We start from the raw sequence: 19,409 nt of genomic DNA on the forward strand, positions 1-19,409 counted from the left end.
GTGATCAGAAAATAGTGAAGGTATTGCACAGGGGTCACAAGAATGCTGGAATTACAAAAATGAGATAAAGCCAAAAGCAAGAAGACTGAACACCCAGAGCATAGCAAACAAAATCATCTCTGATGTAGAAGCCTGTAGTCTGAATGCAAGGACTCATAAAATGCCCCCAAATTATAACTGAGATGTCCAAGTAGATCAACTGTTACATATATGCATTTATTTAGCGACAAAGACAGTGAAAATTTGCTACAATTTTTTTACAAATCTTTCAGCAAACCAGGGGTGGACTTCTCAACCAATCTACAAACCCAATTAAAATTTCACTTCAGAGCACTGTCCACACTTGTGAAAACTAGACAAAGTATAAAATACTGCTGCAGTCCACATTATAGCAAAAACCAATGAAATATTTCAATAAACACAAACATTACCTGATTTCAGCTGACAACATCTGAGAGAAGGCAGACCATTTTCTATTTGCTATCTTGCCACAGATCAAGTCACCATTGAACACAAATAAATTGGTTATTCAGGTGCGAGGTAATTTTGTCTGGCTTTGACTCAGTTCTTTTTAATCAAAATGGAATCAGAATTGATCCATTCCTGCAAAGAGATGTAATCATAACTAATTAGTGTTTATGATGAAACATTGCCTGGTCAAAGTACTTTCAAATGGTTCTGAAAAAATGACGGTTGTGTATGCATTCTGCCTTATAAATACACCTTATTCTACTGGCAGTGGTAATAACTCAGAGAAAAGAACCCAGATGAAGGTCAAAGCCTATTCTGGCAGGCAAGCTAATGACTGTCCTGACATTGGTTGTGTCAAGCTAGACACAACCAGATATCTCCTGAGCATAAACCAAACACCTTCCATGAGGCTTTATAACTCCTGGTGATAAGTACTGAATTTGAGCTAGTTCCCAAAAAGAGCAGCTTGACTTTTTTTGCATAATTTGATGGTGCTGACTGATTTGGGCCCTTACTGTATCCTACAGTGATATCTGATGTAATGATACCCATCATGATATTACTGTAGCTATCCAAGTGGGGATGCATAGTGTGACACGACCCTGGAATGTGATGCACGTGTCTTGGATATTGAATAAAGATAAGCAAGAAACAAAGAGGAGGAGAGATAGCCATTCATATGGACTTGTCAGTACTGCACTACTGTGCTACTGAGCTATGACTGGTAACCAGCACCATGTTTGGAGTGTGATATGTGGTGTTAGCAAAGACTGTGATGCCTGATCAGAACAATCACGATTCAGTGAGACTGAGCCCTCTGCCAAAACCCTCCAAAATCCCCAGCTATTTCCTGACTGTCAGAGGGCCATGCAGTTATGGGATTGCATCTCCTATAAATGATCAGATGGTGTCCAGCTGGCCTTGCAAAGAACATCAGAGTTTTCCGCTCCAGAGGGGAAGGTCAGTCTTTCATGTTTCTTGTGCTACCTCTAGCTCTTCCTGGCACTCACTAATCCTAATGTGTTACAACAACCTGCTTCGCAGTACTGGCACACACAGGATTTCCCTTCAGATGGCGATAGAGCTGAAAGCAGCAGATTTGTTTATTCTCTCAGAGAAGAACCCAGAAATAGGTCTGAAATAGATTTGGAAACAGGCAATACTCTGTGTGGGAGTCTCTCTGTAGAGAAGAGTAGCATCAAGCAGTATTGTTGTTTAAATTAATTTGCCTGCTTTAGTTTCTAGATAATAAATGATCCAGGGAAACAATCATGAGATGCTGTACTAAAAAATGCCCTAAGAAAAAGGGGAAAAGGATGTTTCAGCAGCAAACATGCAAGGAAGTAGGCTTAATGGAAGACTAAATACAGGGAGACTTATAGTTTAAAGAAGGATCACACTAATGGGGTTGTTAAATGTAGGGAATTATGAAAGGCTAGGGGACTCCTAAGACATGGAAATTTTCCATTTTGAAGATTGTGATATAGAGAATTATTTAGAAATCCTGGCCCTTCACTCCTTCACACACCCTTCAAGTATTCCCTATGAGCCCCTCAAAAGACAAACACAAGTTAGAGAACAGCATTTTGAATGAAACAGCTGCTTTTGAAGGATGAGTTAAAAATGTAAAGAGTCTGAAAGTTTTTGCAATTGGAAAAGGAGGGGATGAGCCTCTAAAGGTGGAGGAAACATGGATTAATATCCCATGATACTGATAAAACACAGATTCACCTTTCTTTCACCAGAGCTTTGTGGTCCTTTTAACTAAGATGCAGATATAATATAGATAAACACATCTCACAAAATCAAGATTATGCAAGACAGTGAGCTAAAGAAGATAAATAATTGGCTTTTCCTGTCAGACTCTTGCTAAACTGAAAGATGCAGCCTTTTTTAAGTCTATGGTGCATATGAAATGAAAGTGGTAGGAATGACTGATACTAGAGCAACAAAGTCATCTCAAATTAGTAATTCACTCATTACATACAACTTTATACAAGTTTTTAACAAAAATTATTGCCTCAATATATTAAAGGCGCACAGCACTCCTAGCAATTTGCAGTAGAGTGGACAGTTTTCACTGCACCTTCTCACACTGAATTGCTTAAGTTTGAGATGTCCAGTAAGATTAATGAGTTAGTTAGAAAAGTGAGAAAGGCTAAGGGAGATACTGAAAACAAAATGACACAAAAACCTAGCGTTATGCACCTCCTATTACCATCAAGTATCAGAACAGAAAGTCTAAAAAAATTCACATTACAAAAAAGTGTAGATTTTTAAAAACAAGTCTCACATTTATATGTTTTTATTCTTATTTTGCTTGCTCTAACAATCTATTCCTCAGTATAAAGCTATGCATGTAGCACCTTACAAAGACAGTATTATAATCATTATGGTTGGAAAAGACCTCTAAGATCATCAAATTCAAAAAGCAATAAAAGGTCTTCTGCATTATCTCCGAAGAAAGCTCAAACACAGCAGCAGATTTAGTAGTTTTTGTGTGAGATACCAGTGAGTATCCTCATTCAAAAATGTGTATTATTCTGGTGTTAGCTTTCAGAGGTGTGATGTAGAATTGGGATCCCTGTGTCCATTGCCCATGGAAGACAGGAAGATGTAATTTTGTCCTACTGTCTCAATAGTGGCAGCTATTTGATACAATACTGGCAGTGCCCCTACAGAGACTCTGATATGGTACTCGAAAAAGAGTAACTGATATTATCAACCACTCCAGAGTTTTCTCCAGAGTTTTTGCCAGTGTGCGGCAAAGTATATACCAGAGATTTACAAGAAAATATTATTCTGAACATAATATACCCTAAAGATATATCATTTAAGTTGAAAGAATTGTCATTTCATAGGCCAAAGAGGAAAATATTTTAGTCACTTTGTTTCAATCAATGATGTTATGGGTTGTCTGTTTCTTAGCTACAAACTGAACTATCAAATAAATATCTCAAAAAGCCTGCTAAAAAATTATCCAGGCTTGTGTAGTAGCTACTGGCTTGTTGGAAAAACAGATATAGAAATAAAGCATACATCAAAGTAGTACTTATACCTCTGGATGACTGTCAAAGTCAATTATTGTATGCTAAGAACTTACTGATACTTTATTTCTTCTGCAATCATATGCAATATGAAAAATCACTTAAATTATTCTATAGACTAAAGTATTTCCACAACTTCACCTTATCTGTAGATCAGAAAAGCAAGCTGACACAGAGAGGCAATAGGTAAGGCAAGATGCTTTACTGTGTTTTAGGCTTCTATATTTTCTTTCCAGTTCTAAGAGAAACAAGCAGATCCTAGCATAGAAGGAGAAGTAAATCCCAAAGGAGGAATTTTCACATCAGCATAATTATGTCTTAGAAAAATACATTTTTTTTCTTTTCTACAATATAAGAAAGAAAGCATTCACAGACCAAATATGCAAACAGTTGTTGGAAAGATCTCAGGACCTTCTCTAACTAACTGAGACTCTGAGATGTGGTCTGATCAACCATATTTCCCTTAGTCACCTGTAAATGATAATCCCCTTCAGTCCCTTGTTAGCCTATAAAACAGTTCAACCAGCTTCCCTGAGAAACACTGCACCAAGAGGACTCCATTGAAAAGTCAATAGCACTGAGTGACCTTAAAATAGGAGCACATCAGCTGCTGGCCAGATTATTCCACTGGTAAGAGCCCAGCACCTGTTAGGGTTTGTTACAATCCCCTGGCCACGTGCATGTTTCTACTAACCCTGCCTTTTTTCCTGCTGCCTCACAGGGATGATATCACACAATACTCAGCAATTTTTCCTCCAGCAGGGAGGGCATTTGATGGTCAATACACTGTGATATAAAGCAAAGGAAGATTTACTGATAATACCAGATTAATTGCTTGGCTGACCTTCAGGATTTTTTTCAGATGATGCGTATTTCCCCATCAAAAGTATAAAAAATGTCAGTATCATAAACTGTAGAAGTGACAACCACATGGAATATAAATGGAATCTGTATTTTAGAAGGAAATATTGTGTAACCTAAAAACTATTGCTCTAGTGCATCGGGTATCTAATTATGAAGACTGATAATGACTGTAAATGCTTAAAGTTTCTCAGGCACTCTTACCACTTTTTTTTTTCATTTAAACTACTATTTAAAGTAGTCTTTGCTATCATCCTATCAGCCAGTAACCACAGCCATACAGTTCAGTGTTTAAATACGATTGTTCAGTGCAAGGGAATTTAATTGTTTTGGTCAACGTCCCAGGCAACCTCAAGAGATATGTCAGATGCCTTCAAGGTTAAAAGGGACAGGACAGAATCTGTACCTTACGTTAGGTTTGCTCAGTGACACAGCAATTGCAAAAGGATTAAAAGTGTATCTCTACCCTTTCAATGAGCCCTTTCAAGGCCAGTGAAAACGTGATCTGAATCATCCACATAACCTAGAGTCAGGCAGAGCTAAGGTCCTGAAACAATCTGGTAGTGGTAAACTGTGTTCCAGAATCCAGGCATTTGTGAGAAAGTAGAAGTGTCTCCATGCTGTGCTCCACTGTACTGTAGAGATACACTCCTAAATCTGACAAGCCCTCAGAATTAAATTGTTTTACTGCTATTCTTAATATTCAGCGTGGATGAAATTCAGCTGCTAACAAAAGTCAAAGTCACATTCATCTTTAGAATAATCTATTTGAAGCCTATGTCCCCAAGATTATTTGCCCTTAATTTGCAAAGCAAAAAGCTCTTCATTAGCAAAAGAATCTCTGAATCCCACACTACAAATTCAGAAAAAAGTTTTGCAGCTATTCCTAAAACTGAATAGATTAAACCTCAGTTAGATAAACCTGAAGATGACAGTGATAAGTAAATTGCTAATGTGAAGACAGTGAATTTAGAAAGCCCTTCTGTTAAAAAAGAGTACATGTAAGTACATCCATTTATATAATTACTAACTTCTACTAGGGGAAAGGATGTTCTCTGAAGTTGAGAGAAGCTGTTTAAACTTTTTTGGGCAGAAGTATTTGAAATACTGATATACCAAAAATGATAGAAGTTAATGAGAACAGGGGCAAGAAAACTTTGCCTTTAAACTGAAAGCATGATTGTTAAGTGAACCTATCCTTAAGTTATGGTAAACTGTTTTATACTATGGAGGGGATGAAGTTATATGCTGTCCTTATATGCAGCTGTCATTAATGAAACAAAATACATTTTCTGCAAGCCAACCATCACACATCATACATCACATATCAATAAAATTTCTGCTTCATCTTCAGATGAAATATAAATCTTATTCCAATAAAATGGAGGATCATGGGAAGATGGGGAAAAGCCTATGCCTAAAACAATGGATGGCAACTTCTTCCTTATGAAGAGGCTACAAAAAACAACAATAAAAGCTATGCACAAAATTATTGATTACTACTTGCAGCTGGGTTATTTGAAAAGCAGAGAAAGCCCGAGGTGACTTCTTAGTTGAAAATAACATCATAGATGTACATAATAAAGTCCATTTCATCTCTGGGTACCAACCCACACAGTGCTCATGTGACACTGACTTTTTATCATATTTATGGAAACCAATATAATATAGGGAAGAGTGAGACACGGCTCCTATAGTTAATACATATCAGATCTTCCTTCCATCACACCCTCATAGTGTTGAGACATGCTGCTGTGCACTCCAGCTAATGTAAACATTTAAATAACAAGGCACTTTCTTTTTCACTCCCGATGTACAGAGCCCAATGTTCTCTAGATACGAACATGTATCACAGATGTGATCTCTTTTGTTAGAGATACTAAAAATGAAATTCTGGGTTAAAACTAGGTCTGTATTAACAAATTAACATACAAAGATCAGACATGTTATTATTCCTAACAAAGACTATTAATTACAAAAAGCTGAGGTTACTAAATACAATCAAGACATTTATTTGTAAAACCATTTAAAGAGAATAACAAACCAAAAAAGCAAGGCCAAACTTACTTACACATTTCCAGAGAGATGACTCATTAAAATACTGGTTTGCTGCTTAAATGTTACTCTGATGAGTGTTTAGGAGAAACCCCACATCTAAAACCCCCTGTACTTGTTATTTCTTTCCACATAAAAAGTTATTTTATAATGCATAACTTCAAGTACTTTTAGGAAAGAGATTATGTTTAGCTTGGTTTTATATTAGCATGGGTATAGATGTTAAAAGCAATTAGCAAGAAAACATTGAGACTTCCTGGGTAACACAAAGGTTTATTGTTTCAGAGATTAAGATTCTGTTCTTTTCTCTTTCCTTGACTTCTTTTGAAATGCTGAAACTCAGTTATTAACCTTTCAAACTTTCCACAAAGCTTCATTTCTTGAACAATTACATGCTCATTATATGTAAAGAAAATACGTAACAATTAAACAGAGCTTTTCTTCTCAGGACTCCTTCACCTTTAAGTTCAAATTCTGATTCCGCAAATTTAAGGTGGGGTTTTTTTTGGAAATAACTTTAGTGGCACACAACTGGTGGATTTTTTCATGTGACTGACTTCAGCCTTCAGAATACTTGAGAGTCCTTTTGAAACCAAAAGTGTGACATTTACCTGGGTGGTTAGAAACCCATGTTTTGGAGATGTAAGACTGAGTACTAGTCCTTGCCCTAGAATTTGAGTTATCATTACAGAGACATTACTTTGCTCTACACCTTTTTTACTCCATGCTAATTAGAGTTTAAATCCTATTAAAAAGTGAATAAGGTAAATCCTATTTTAAAGATGAGTTTAATCTTGCCTTAAGACATCAATTTGACCATTCAATACTCAGAAGTTTGTGAAGTTTTCAGAAAAGCTCAAGAAAAAGGTGATTTTCAAGGACAAGCACAGTAGGATTTTAAAGAATTTAAAAGCATGTGAGAACAGTTCAAGATCCAAATTTTTATCAGTTAGGGAATGAGAGGGAGAAAAAAAATGGACTTGGTACCTGTTCATGTCGATTTTCTTTACCTTCTTTCCCTATTAATACATCCCTTTAATTATTTCATACTATTTTCCAGGTGTGGTATTATTTAACCTGAGACCTATAGGTTCTGAAAAAGTTTGGACCTGTTGCTCAAAACCAAAAATGTTTTGCAAGAATACTGGTTTTGTCATTGCAGGAAATCTTGCAATTCAAAGGTAAATAAACCCTAAGTATAATTACAGAGTAAGTATTTTCAGATTTAAAATTGCTTTGAAAATCAAATCTAATTGAAAGCAAAAAAAAAGAGTCTGACTCAGAAAAATACGCATATTGTTTTTATTAACTGATCTATCCTGTGAAAAAATAACACACTGTATCCCAAACTACAACTTTAGGATTTGATGTCTCTTTTTTCCAAAGCAAGTATGCTTTATACAATGGGAGACAGATGTTTCCCTGTTTTTGTATAATTAAGTTTACTAATTTAGATCTCAGTTTATTATTCAGATGTTTGATGTTGTAACTGAGCTATATTTAACTATTGATCATTAAAAGAAAGGAAACAATGTAGTGTATTTTAACAACTACATTGTGAACAACTTGGTTTAACAAATAGTTTTTAACAAATAGGTTTGAAGACGCTAATGTATTTATGACTTTGTATATATCACTACACTGAGACAGTTAAAAGTAATTTAGCAATACATTCTGTAATGCATAGTATAAACCATGGATTAAAAAATTGAAAGGAAAATGGGTTAATACAAGATAGAAAAAGAAAAACCTCACGAAACTTTTACAGTGAAACAGAAGGGGGTTCTGTTTCATGCTGTCTCCAAAATTTTACTGATTATATTTTTTATTCTATTTTTATTAGGAATCTGTCAAACAATCAAAGTAATCTATTTTCTAATAATGCAGCCTACAACTAAATCTCCAAGACTTCAGCTGATGGAACACAGAGGAACCATAGCTCATGATTAGTCTTGGTGGTTATGGGAAATACTTTTCAAAGGAGGGAAGAACTGTTACTCCTCAAGACTCTTTTTCCACATTCAGTAATTAATCTTCCAAAGATATCCCACTCTCATCTTCCTGCCCTTTTCCTGAGGTTCTTTTCTGCAAGAGGATTTGGGAACATATTCTGGATCTCTGCTCAAATTCCCCAATGGGCCCAGCCTCAGATTCTCCATAATAAAAAAGCCAACCTCTTGGAACCACTTCTAAACAGGTTTTCAAAAGTTCATTACGTAAGTTATAATCTATCTCACATTACTCTAACCTCGTGATGCAAATGTCAGCATGCTAATGGATAGGTCATGTCCAACCTTCTCCTTCATCATATGGCAAGAAGGGACTTACACAATCATTCACTTTAAACATTTCTGCTACAGCTGAAGCAACCAGAAGACTAACGTGTCTATTTATAGTATTTCTAATTATGTGTGTATTAAATAGCAGTGGCACTTAATATGTGTTTTAGAATAACTTCCTTTTCCACTGACAGTTTTTTTTCCAAGCTGTCTCCAATTATCTCAAGAGGCTGGGCTCAACATACTAACATACCACTCACACATATGCTTGGGACAGTCTCAGAATAGTAATGTCACTCTGCCTAGAGACTGGCAACTTTAGAAGAGATGTTCAGATACCACCTCAGGTAACCTAGAGAAGTCACGAACACATGCAATGTAAATTCAGCATGATTTCTGCTTCTCTTTTTTCCGAGTTATTCCACTGCAGGAAACCTACAGTGCTTTGCTCACTATTACTCCTTCTGTTAGCAGTCCTTCAAACTTTCAAAATAAGATTTTGACATTCACTTCTATGATTCCATTCAGACTGTCACAAAATTCTGTGGAATTCTGTGAATCGGTTCTTGATTTTTTAAACATCATCTTACAGACCAATATGAAAGATTTTTTGACATAAGCATTAAAATCCAGACTGAGTTTTGGTATGAGAGCAAGGAAATGTGGGAACAAAAGCTGTTTCAAAATGGTGGTAGGAGGAGATTAAAAAACAAAAATCTCCTTTGCAGAGGCAGTATTTAAAAGGCCCAATGTACCACTTTTTATTTAAATTTATTATCAGAAATTACATATCCAGAATAAACTAGAAATTGCACAAAGTGTGTCAAATATTGTCATATTAAGTAACTATTATATTAATTGATTTAAATGGGGTTATAAAATACAACTGATCCTATGAATCCAATATTCCTTTTTACATATTTTGAAAATCTTTCAGCATCAACAGTGGTACTGTTGTTGCCGTTTGACCTCTTCCAGAAAGAAATTATAGGAAGCTAATTTTGCTCTGAAAAACTGAGGACATAAAGAGAAGAAAGCAGAGAAAGAAGGTGCAACCTTCCACTTCATAGTCAGCAGTAGCAAAAATAGTTTAGTTCATATTTAACTACTTGATAGCTCTACCTTTGAACGTTATGGTCACCTTGTTGGAACAGAGGATTCCTTTCATAGCACTAAAGTGGAAAAATGTGCATTTACATTTTGAATCCTAAGGAAGGCTCTCAGTGTTTTCCTAAGGAAACGCTTTTTGACGGCATCATTCTTCATGTTGTTTCATTATTTCAGATAGACTTGCTCCCACTGTGCAAAAGACTCCTCAGCATCTGGTAAAGTTATTTTCCTATTTTCGTGGAAACAGGCCAAGATGTGCAGTAACAGCTAGTATCTCTGTAATAATGAAGTAACTCTTTCCTGGAAAGTTAGAAGTTTAAAATTATTTTTAAATAAATATCTAAAAAGCAATATTACAATGTAAAAAACACAGTTCATTGCATTACTCCCTTAAAAGAAAATACTAGAAATATGTGTGTGGAAGGAAATATTATTATGCAGCATATTATTATTTAGTAGAGAGAAAGTCATTGTACATACTTACCCCTGTTCTGCTAGTCCATATGGTTACATCTACACTGCGCCACAAGTAAAGGTCTGGGTCCATGATCATTTACAGGCCTGCCTTGCACATTTTTTTAGCATGAACAGCTGAGAAAACTTGGTGTTATTTCAGGGATTACATTCAAAGCAGGGAAATCAGGTTTATGCCATCCCTTCATGAGGACCTTTGTTCGCAATTCTAGGTGTGGACGGGGCAGGTGTGCTGTGCCATGCCGTGCCCCGCTGTCTCTCTGGATTTCACAGAGATGCCACATACTTGTAGGGTCCCTCCTATGAGGCCCCTGTTGTGAGGGGTAAGCAGAACCCCTGGGCAGCCTAAAGCAAGGCTGCTTGTGGGGTTGCACCCATCCTGGCAGCTGAGCAGGGTCAGTGCAGCACACGCTTGCTGACCACTGTAACAGCACTGTGGATGTGATTTATATCAGCATGAACTGTAGACAAGATGCCAAGTAGATGTGACAAGAAATAAGCAGGAAAAGTGGGAATGTGGGAAAACCTTTTCACTTCATCATTATTGTCCACCAAAAGCTAATGGGAGAGAGAGGAACGAAAACCAGATCTCCCATATCTCTGCTCCATGAGACCTCTCCTGTTTCTCTCTCTTGTTTTTTTATCACATTGAGGGCGGATTTGTTGATTTTAAAATATCTTTAGGACTACTGCAGATAAGCTGAAGCTAACAGACTACACTCAAGTATTTTGCTTGAACTCTAGACCTTACTCTGGCACATCTTCCTTTTATTGTATTACTGTCTCCTCTCTTACCATAAAAAGAATGAAAATGTACACTAACCATTTTAATTGGTTTACTGGGCTCATGATGACTTTGACAACTGATGTATGTTTGATAACTACATGGCACTCATTTATTAATGTTTTGGTCAACATTTCTCCACATTTCATTCCAGGAAATCCTTCTATTCAATCCAGTCTCCAGAGGTGGATAAGCTGGGTGTGGGTACAGCTTGCTGATATTACCAAGATTTTGCTTATGCTGAAAACTGATGATCTGGGAGAAAACTCTTCTAAGAGTACTAAAAATATCACTTATCTTGTGCTTTTTACCTGCTTGATATTCTTGCTTCTCTATCTGCTTTGGTCTTTTTCCCTTTTCCTCTCTCTACATGTACACATAAATGCACAAACACCACTACCTCCACTTGGAACATTCCCTCGTCTCATCTCATCTCATCTCATCTCATCTCATCTCATCTCATCTCATCTCATCTCATCTCATCATCTCATCTCTCCTTCGTTCTGCCTTCAACAATCCAGTATTTAACTCCTGGAATCTCACCTGACTTCACTCTGCCCATGTCCTAAGCTTAGTACCTACCTGGCACTATCTCCCATGAAGGCCGGTGCCTCTCTCTGGATGGGTACACAGAGGGGTGAAGAGCTGTCAGAATCCAGAAAGAAAACCCTTGCACACCACATAGATTTTAGGCATAGCTGAAGCAGTCTAGACAGCAGTGCCAGCCCAGCATTCAGATGGAAGAACAGGGAGGGATCATTTCAGGGGATCATGGTGAGATTTTTTTTCTCATAAAACCCATGTCAAGAAACACTAGAAATGAAGGAAAAAGCTATCTATACACATATCCCAGTGTATATAATGGTCAAATACACACTGTCTCTAGACTAGAATTTTTTTTCTGTGGTAAGAAGACTAGGGCGAAGTGAGATCTTGCAAAAATGTTCACCTTGAATTTAACATGGACAGTGTTTTACAAATCTCAAGCAACAGGAAAAGTTGTTTTGTTTTGTTTGGGGTTTTTTTTCACCTATTTTCACTCACAGTGCTAGCCAGGAACAGAAAACATGATCAGAAAGGATAAAACAAACTAGGAAGTTTTAATTTTCCCATAGGTTATGGTGTATTTTTTCACGACAAAGGATTCCCATTTCTCTCCCACTACAGGAAATCACTGATTTACAAACATTCACCATGGGACTGGTGGGAACATGGAGCACGGGGAACTGTACTTCCATTTAAAAAGCAGACCCCTTTTTTGGACTGTACTGAGTAAGCAGTGTTCTGCTGACACTGCAAAACAAACAAACTACCTAACTTCCTGCTACATTCTGCACTGACTAAAAATCTCTTCCAAGGCTCATGTCTGTGTAACTCTTAGAGGCGTTTAAAAATTATTGGGAGATGGAATGGTTGTTGTTTTGGGGGAGGGTTTTAATTAAAAATTTTTGTAATTCATAAATGTTAAAAGTCCTTTGTGTTGCTGGATAGTTGCCAGATATGAAATCTTTAACCCTGCTGAAAATTTCATGTAGTGATGTCTTGAGAGTAATTAGGAACAATAAGAATCATGCTTAATGGAGGGCAAAGAGAATTTTCTGTGAAGGCTGATATTTGCAAGTTTCATTTTCATTGAATGAAATTTTTCATTTGACAAACTTCAAATAAAGGAGCAGCAATCTAAGAGTTTAGTAAAAAGAAATCATGAATCATGCAGTGATTAATACATGTAGTCCTTGCATATTACCTACCTGTTGCATCTTCTTTCTGAGACACTTTGATGAGAGGTTATATTGTGCCCTTTAAAGAAGACACCAAAGGCAGCACGGCTGAGTTTAGAGCTAATAACCTCCAAAGGGTTACCAGGTAAGCAGCAACATACTATCTGGTTTTGAACATCTGGATTCACAGGAGAAAACTTATAGAGGAGCCTAAACATTAGTTTGATTAGATATCTGGTTACGACTTCATATGGCTCCAACCAGCTGGGAATTTCCCTTCCAAAAGCCTCACATTCCTGTAGTATCGCAACAAATGACGCCATCTTGAAATCACTAAGAATGAAAGTACTGTCCAGCAGTACATTCATGATATGTTGATAAAGCAGTTTAAACTACAGCACATGTATTCTATCTAATAAATTTGAACTGATGAAGTAAAATCCATACAATCTAGTGCAAAGAATTTCTGCAGGAACATACAGTGACTTAACGTGTGTGCACATGTGTGCAGATCTAAGGATATTCCTAAGTCCTTGCAGTAACCCATTATAAATGGAAGGAACAGAGATGTAGCAGAATGGACTGAAGAAAAAAGAATGCAAAACAGCAAGTAAAAATGGCTTTGTGGGGCAGATACAACAGACAATTTAGGTTCTTAGCATACACCTAGGATTTAAATGGTGATTATGCATTTAAATCTGATTCCCAGACACCCTCCGCTCTTCATTCTTTCCCTTAGAGTCCTCTGCATTCTTCTAAGGATGATGAGAATTTTCCAAGTGACAATGAACTGGATAATTTGATGCCTAGATCAATTTCAGCATCCAGAAGACATATTTCTGCTAAAATATGTGAGGTGGCCAGTCTGATTGGTATTCTCAAACCATTCATGAAACTCTCCTGGAGCACTGGGGTCTCTACAAATGTGTTAGCAAAGTCGCATTCTGCTCAGAGAGAGGACCTGCAGAGGAGCTTCTGTCTGTACACTCTCTCCACATTATACCCTAAAGGTCAGTAGACTTACATATTGCCTTCTATTCAGGACCATGCTAACTACCATGTGAGACCACTGCTGTATTTTGCTAAATAATTTTTCTATGTGAAACACAAGAGTGATACTCAGAACAGACCCTAGAGACCATGAGTTTTTGCTCTTAGAGAAACACAAGTAGCAAACTACAAAATATTGCTGATTCTTCATAGATTTTCTTCCTGACTCAATGTTTCTTGAAATTTTTCCTGCACACTTTCAATAAATGCAATGAAAAATATCCTCCTTTACTTTTCTTTAGTCTCTGAATTGAATTTTATTACAGGTGGTGAAAGTAATTCATATAAAAGCCTTTAAGCAGAGCAAATCACTAACCAAAGTTCCTATATTGTTCTTCCTATACAAATGCTCTAAGCAGTAACCTATACTACAAAAGACAGGCATCACCAGCTGTGCTTCTGGCCAGATCTTAAAAAATAGCCAAGTCCTGCCCAGGTGTTTTTTAAAGCAAGAGTTTAGAGTTGTGCTCTGAGAATTGCACCTCCATAGAATAAGGAGATCCTTCTGAAAGCCCAGAGCAGATTATGCCTGGGCTCCAGAAAGGGGAAACATTCAGAAAGCTGTCTACTCTCAGCAGTTCCTTTTTTAGCATTCCTACCACTTTGCTAGTTTCAGGCAGCAGCCTGTTGATTTTAGGCAATCACATCCTTAAAGTATTCCAGGTTTTGAATTTTGTTTTGGTGCACTCCATTGCCAGAAACACTGAAGAGGGACACATGATGCTAGTTCAGTGTTCTGAATTCACGAAGAGAAATGGGCTGAAAAACAATTAAGTAACAGATGGATCTAACTTTGGCCAGTGCAGATTCTGTATTCACCAGAGAAGCTGCTTAAAGCATGGGAGGGCCCACCTCCAGATGGTGAAGAACCTTCATCTTCTCCAAGTTCACTAGTCATTTCCTGTAATTACTGTATTGGACTACCTTCTTCAAGCCAAGGAAGTTCTATCACTGAGGCAAACAAAAGTAACTGCACAGTATAGCAAACTTTTGCTATCTGAATTTTGATTAAGAACAATATGTTTCTCCCCAGTTTAAAAGTCTTTCCAGTACTAATTGTAGGAGGAAAATGTTTTTTTCCAATCTCGTAAAACTAGTGAAAAAAGAAAATGAAGAATCTGACTACATATATGTGATCTATGTTGTCTTTAAGAAAATATCTTGAGTAGAGTTTCTAAAATGTCTCAGCAGTAGCAATACAAATTTGCTTCTGTTAGTGATTTATTCACAGGAAATGGCTTTAAAGCATAGCAACACACCGCAGATAGGATAATTAGGTACTGTATTTTGGGCTTTCACAGTAGGTTTTCCTCTAATATACCAAACGAAGAATATTTAAAAAAAAAATTTAGAAACCTTCTGCATCTCTTGACATCCGGAATAATAAACTGTCTTGCTACCTTTGCACAATCTGTAACTCCCCAGTATCTGCAGGAAATCCACAAGAAAAACCTCACTTACGCACATATTCACCACAGCAAAATCACGTGGTCGGCAAGGTGAAAATAACAACTGAAGCCTGATGCAGCTGGAATACATTTGAAATATAAAAAGACAAAACAACCTACTCCTCAGCATTATTTTGTCTAGAATAAGTTATACTTTAATGCATTTTATTATAAATATATAATTAAAATAAACAATTATAAAAAGCCAAAAAATTTTACAATTATTTTAATGTGAATTTTAAAAACCATTGCAATGTAAAATGGGTATGTTCTGGAAGGACTCAAATGTAATTTAGTCATTCTGTGATGCTATAATCCTTTATGTCAATAGAAACCTTCTGTGCTTGTTCAAACTTGTCTACTCTCGAACTGCCTGAAATTGATGTTTGACCTTCTGGGTTTAAAATCTACATATATATCAATTTTTATCCATAACTGCACATTTTATGAAAACATGGCTAGATAGCTATTAAGAAAATAAATTACGCCCTATTTTAATTTAATGCATATCTTATTAGGTGATATCTTTAGACAAATATTCTTAGTCATACAAGGAAATTTTACACTATGTTCAGCTTGATGAGTACCACTCTACAATACCTCTGTCTTTACAACATAAAATACTTCTGTCAGAGCTTCATAGCCAACATATGTACAGAAAGCATGTAGTTAACTTCAGAAACATAAATTTCAGGCACGCCAGTTCTTAATTTTGAACAAAAGACTAGGGAGGGGTGAACCACTGCTGTCCAAACAAAAGCCAAATAGGAATGTTTTCTAGGGTTTAAAAAGGTTACACTAAATTTGCTTGTTTGTTTTCTCTCAGTTTTATGCACTGTGGCACTTCCTAGATTCAGGCAGAAGCTCAAATACAGTGCTAAGAGAAGAGCTCTTCCTCTGCTACTCTATTTCTGCTCTGATGAGAAACAGGAAATACCAGCAGTCTCATGAGAGTTCCTGTTCTCTGCAGATCCCCAGCTCAAATGGGGATCATTACACAAACCCATCTGAGCCTGAAAACTTTTTGAAATTGTGGGACACAAAAAAATCCTAGCAGAATTCAGTAGCTTAATCATTTGAAGACCCTCATAAGTACGTAGTGAAACAATACTATTTATCTGACATGGCTACAACAAGCCCTAACTATTAATAAACATTGAATGGAAATATTTTCAAGTCTATACACAGATATTTAAAATATGCTTTAATGAATAAATAAACATTTTAAAACAGGGGCTCATGTCTTTACTTTGCAATAGCTTCAAGGGACTAGATTTGTCACAGGTGTCTTTTAATACCTATTCTGATAAGCAGAATCCTTCAAACTTTACCATTAAGTATATGAAACCTTGGCCTCTGTGAACTGCAGTTTTCAAATCCTTGATTAAAAGTTTCAAAACTCAAAAGGTATTAAACTTCAATTAGCAATGAGAGAATTCATGAGCAGAGTGGCTACACTGGTGCCAAAAGCAATGCTGGCAACAGCCAACAGCAGTTGCTTAGAGTATAAAAAAGACAAACAGAGTGATCCTTTCTCTAGAAAGGATTTTGGCAATCTAGTAAGGGACCTTCTGAGACAGAAGGCGTATTTGGGTCATTATGTTTACTGGCAATATGAATCTTAAATTTCATTTTGAAAACAATCGTATTTTTGGCCTCAGTATCTTGAGGCGATGAATCCAACAACTTAACTATGCATTGTGTGAAAGAGTGCTTCCTTTGTTTTGCTCTCGGAGTTCCTGTGTTACAAAGTGCATAATGATTTCTTACGCACCTTCTCCGTGATTTTATTATGCTTTTTCCTCTCAACTCACCTCTGGTCTTTTTCCACACCAGAGGGATTTCTCCTAATCTATTAACTCCCTGTGTTCCATTCTCCTTACCATACTTCATACTCCTTACTTTTGTACTTTATGTCCTAATATCTACTTTCTGAAATGAGGTAACCATGACTGCAAGTAATGTTCAAGATGTGAGCATATCCTGGATTTATTTAGTGGTGTAATGACTCTGTTTATTTTATTCTCCACTGCTTTCCTCATTCTTTTCTTGGCTTTGGATAGTAATATGTGAGCTGGTGTTGTCAGAGGCCTGCCCAAGGAGTCCAAGTCTTTCCTTCAAAGTATGCTCACTTAAAATTGATTGCTTGGCAAACACAATTGAGTTTTCCCCCCGCCCTTGTACATTACTGATATTAAGACTCACAAGTAATCTTTTTACCCACTGCTAACGATCACAAAGTCCTCTGGCAACTAGCCCTAGTTCTGGCCATCCTGAATGATTTTTGATTATTGGAAAATTTCTACATATCCTTGTTCCTCCACTTTTTAAATTCTCCTTATGAATAGCTGCACAGTTGTCCAGAACATACTCTTGTGAGACTCCATGGAAATCTCCCAACACCATGAAAACTTACTCATAATTTGACCATTATCCTTGAAAGGATCTATTTTTATATTCTTCTGCAGAAGTCTTGCCTTTTCACAAACCATTGTGAAGGACTTTGTGAACACTGGTTTTTTTTAAATACTAGTATGCTTGACTCACTGGACCACCATCATCCACATGCTGTTGACTCTTTCTAAGAAGCTCAATACATGAGCAGGAGTGGCTTCCCTCAACAAAAGGGTTTTGGTGTTGGGTATTAGTTCTATTCATTTTTACAATTTATAAAGATTTTGCTGGGAATGCTGTTAATGAAGACAGATTCTGTAAGTTGCCAGAGCACTCAAGGACTTCTAAAGTGTGCTATCACATTTTCCACCTTAACCTCCTCAGACAAAGTAACTGCTGCAAGTGGCATGTTACACACAGTTCTTAATTCACTGCTTTAATATCTGAGCTCTTTTAAAACTCCAGAGTGGCTCTGGTAAGCTGATTATTCTTGCCCATAATTTAAAAAAACCCCAAGCTTAATTTCTTTTAAATACAGTGATAGACTGGCGTTAAAAAAAAAACCCAAACCCCAACAAAACAACCCTACAGGTTTCCTACCTGTGTAATCCTATAGATATCTTTACTACTCTCCTACAGAGCTACATCTTCCCGTGCCTCCTTGATGGCACCCACACTAGGAACTGGATTTGGTAAAGATAGCTTAGTAAAACCATTTTCTATGACTGTAAAACATGAAGATGAAAACTCTTACAAAAGCAGCTAGACTAGGTCTTAAGAGAATTATGTATCTCTAAGAAAAAGACTAAGCTAGGCTTAGTCACTGACGAAAGAAGGTAACACAGGCTGTGGAGAGCTGCAGTGAAGCAGCAAGTACAGGCAAAACTTCTGTCCTGTCCTCATTCCACTGAAAGAACCACTCAAGACAGACAGCACTACCAGATCAATACATTTTAAAAGGAAGCTCCTTAAAATTCTGAAGAGCTTTGTAATTGCGGCTGATATTCAAATAATTTGATTCAAAGATTTTCAGTCATAAAGTGGTTTTGGAGGAAGAACACAGAACATAGGAACCTACTTACCAAATCAGAAAAGGTGGTCAGAGCAGGAGCTGTGATTACTATTCTATTTTCAGTAGCACTCAGCTGATCTGCTGCAGATTCAGAATAAAAGATTATAGAAAAGTGCAAAAATTGAATCTCTTAACTTTCTAAACCTCATTTATAAAGCTTTTTTGTATTCTTAGCTTAAACTATCTTGAATCCTCATAAATTCTAGACTATTCTGCCTTATGCAAATCCATTCTACATAGTAAATTTCAATTCTGTTATTATTTTTTAATTTATGTTAAATGTACTACCCTAAAATGCCATTAATATACACTGGGGGTTTATATTCTGAGAGAATATGTAACTATCCCATGTATCACTTTTATCTAAAATGTCTTAAATCTAATGAGTTTACATGCCAAATTTCAATCAATCATTATACATTTCATATAATTTTAATTTCACTGCATCAAGTTTTTAGCCTGGTTTTTTAGAACGAGACATATTCATACAAGATGTTCTACGACAGTTTGTATTGCCCAGAAATACTAATGAGTATGAGTTAGCATAGATTACAAAAAAGCCTCTGAACACTTCTGCCCCAGGGTTTTAAGGGTCCACTGTTTCAGATATTTTTGACCAGATTTAGAAAAACATAGAATCTGG

General features: G+C 36.6%; 1 long non-coding RNA gene across 1 annotated transcript; it reads left to right on the forward strand.

The window, feature by feature from the left end:
- The first annotated feature begins 1,295 nt into the window (after positions 1-1,295).
- Positions 1,296-15,431, forward strand: LOC116440852. The gene is made up of 3 exons (XR_004238783.1): positions 1,296-1,431; positions 7,495-7,615; positions 8,278-15,431. It is a non-coding gene; the product is annotated as an uncharacterized LOC116440852 (long non-coding RNA).
- The last annotated feature ends 3,978 nt before the right edge of the window (positions 15,432-19,409 follow it).

The sequence above is a fragment of the Corvus moneduloides genome, chromosome 3 (genome assembly GCF_009650955.1).
Source record: "Corvus moneduloides isolate bCorMon1 chromosome 3, bCorMon1.pri, whole genome shotgun sequence".
In the NCBI taxonomy this organism is placed as follows: domain Eukaryota; kingdom Metazoa; phylum Chordata; class Aves; order Passeriformes; family Corvidae; genus Corvus; species Corvus moneduloides.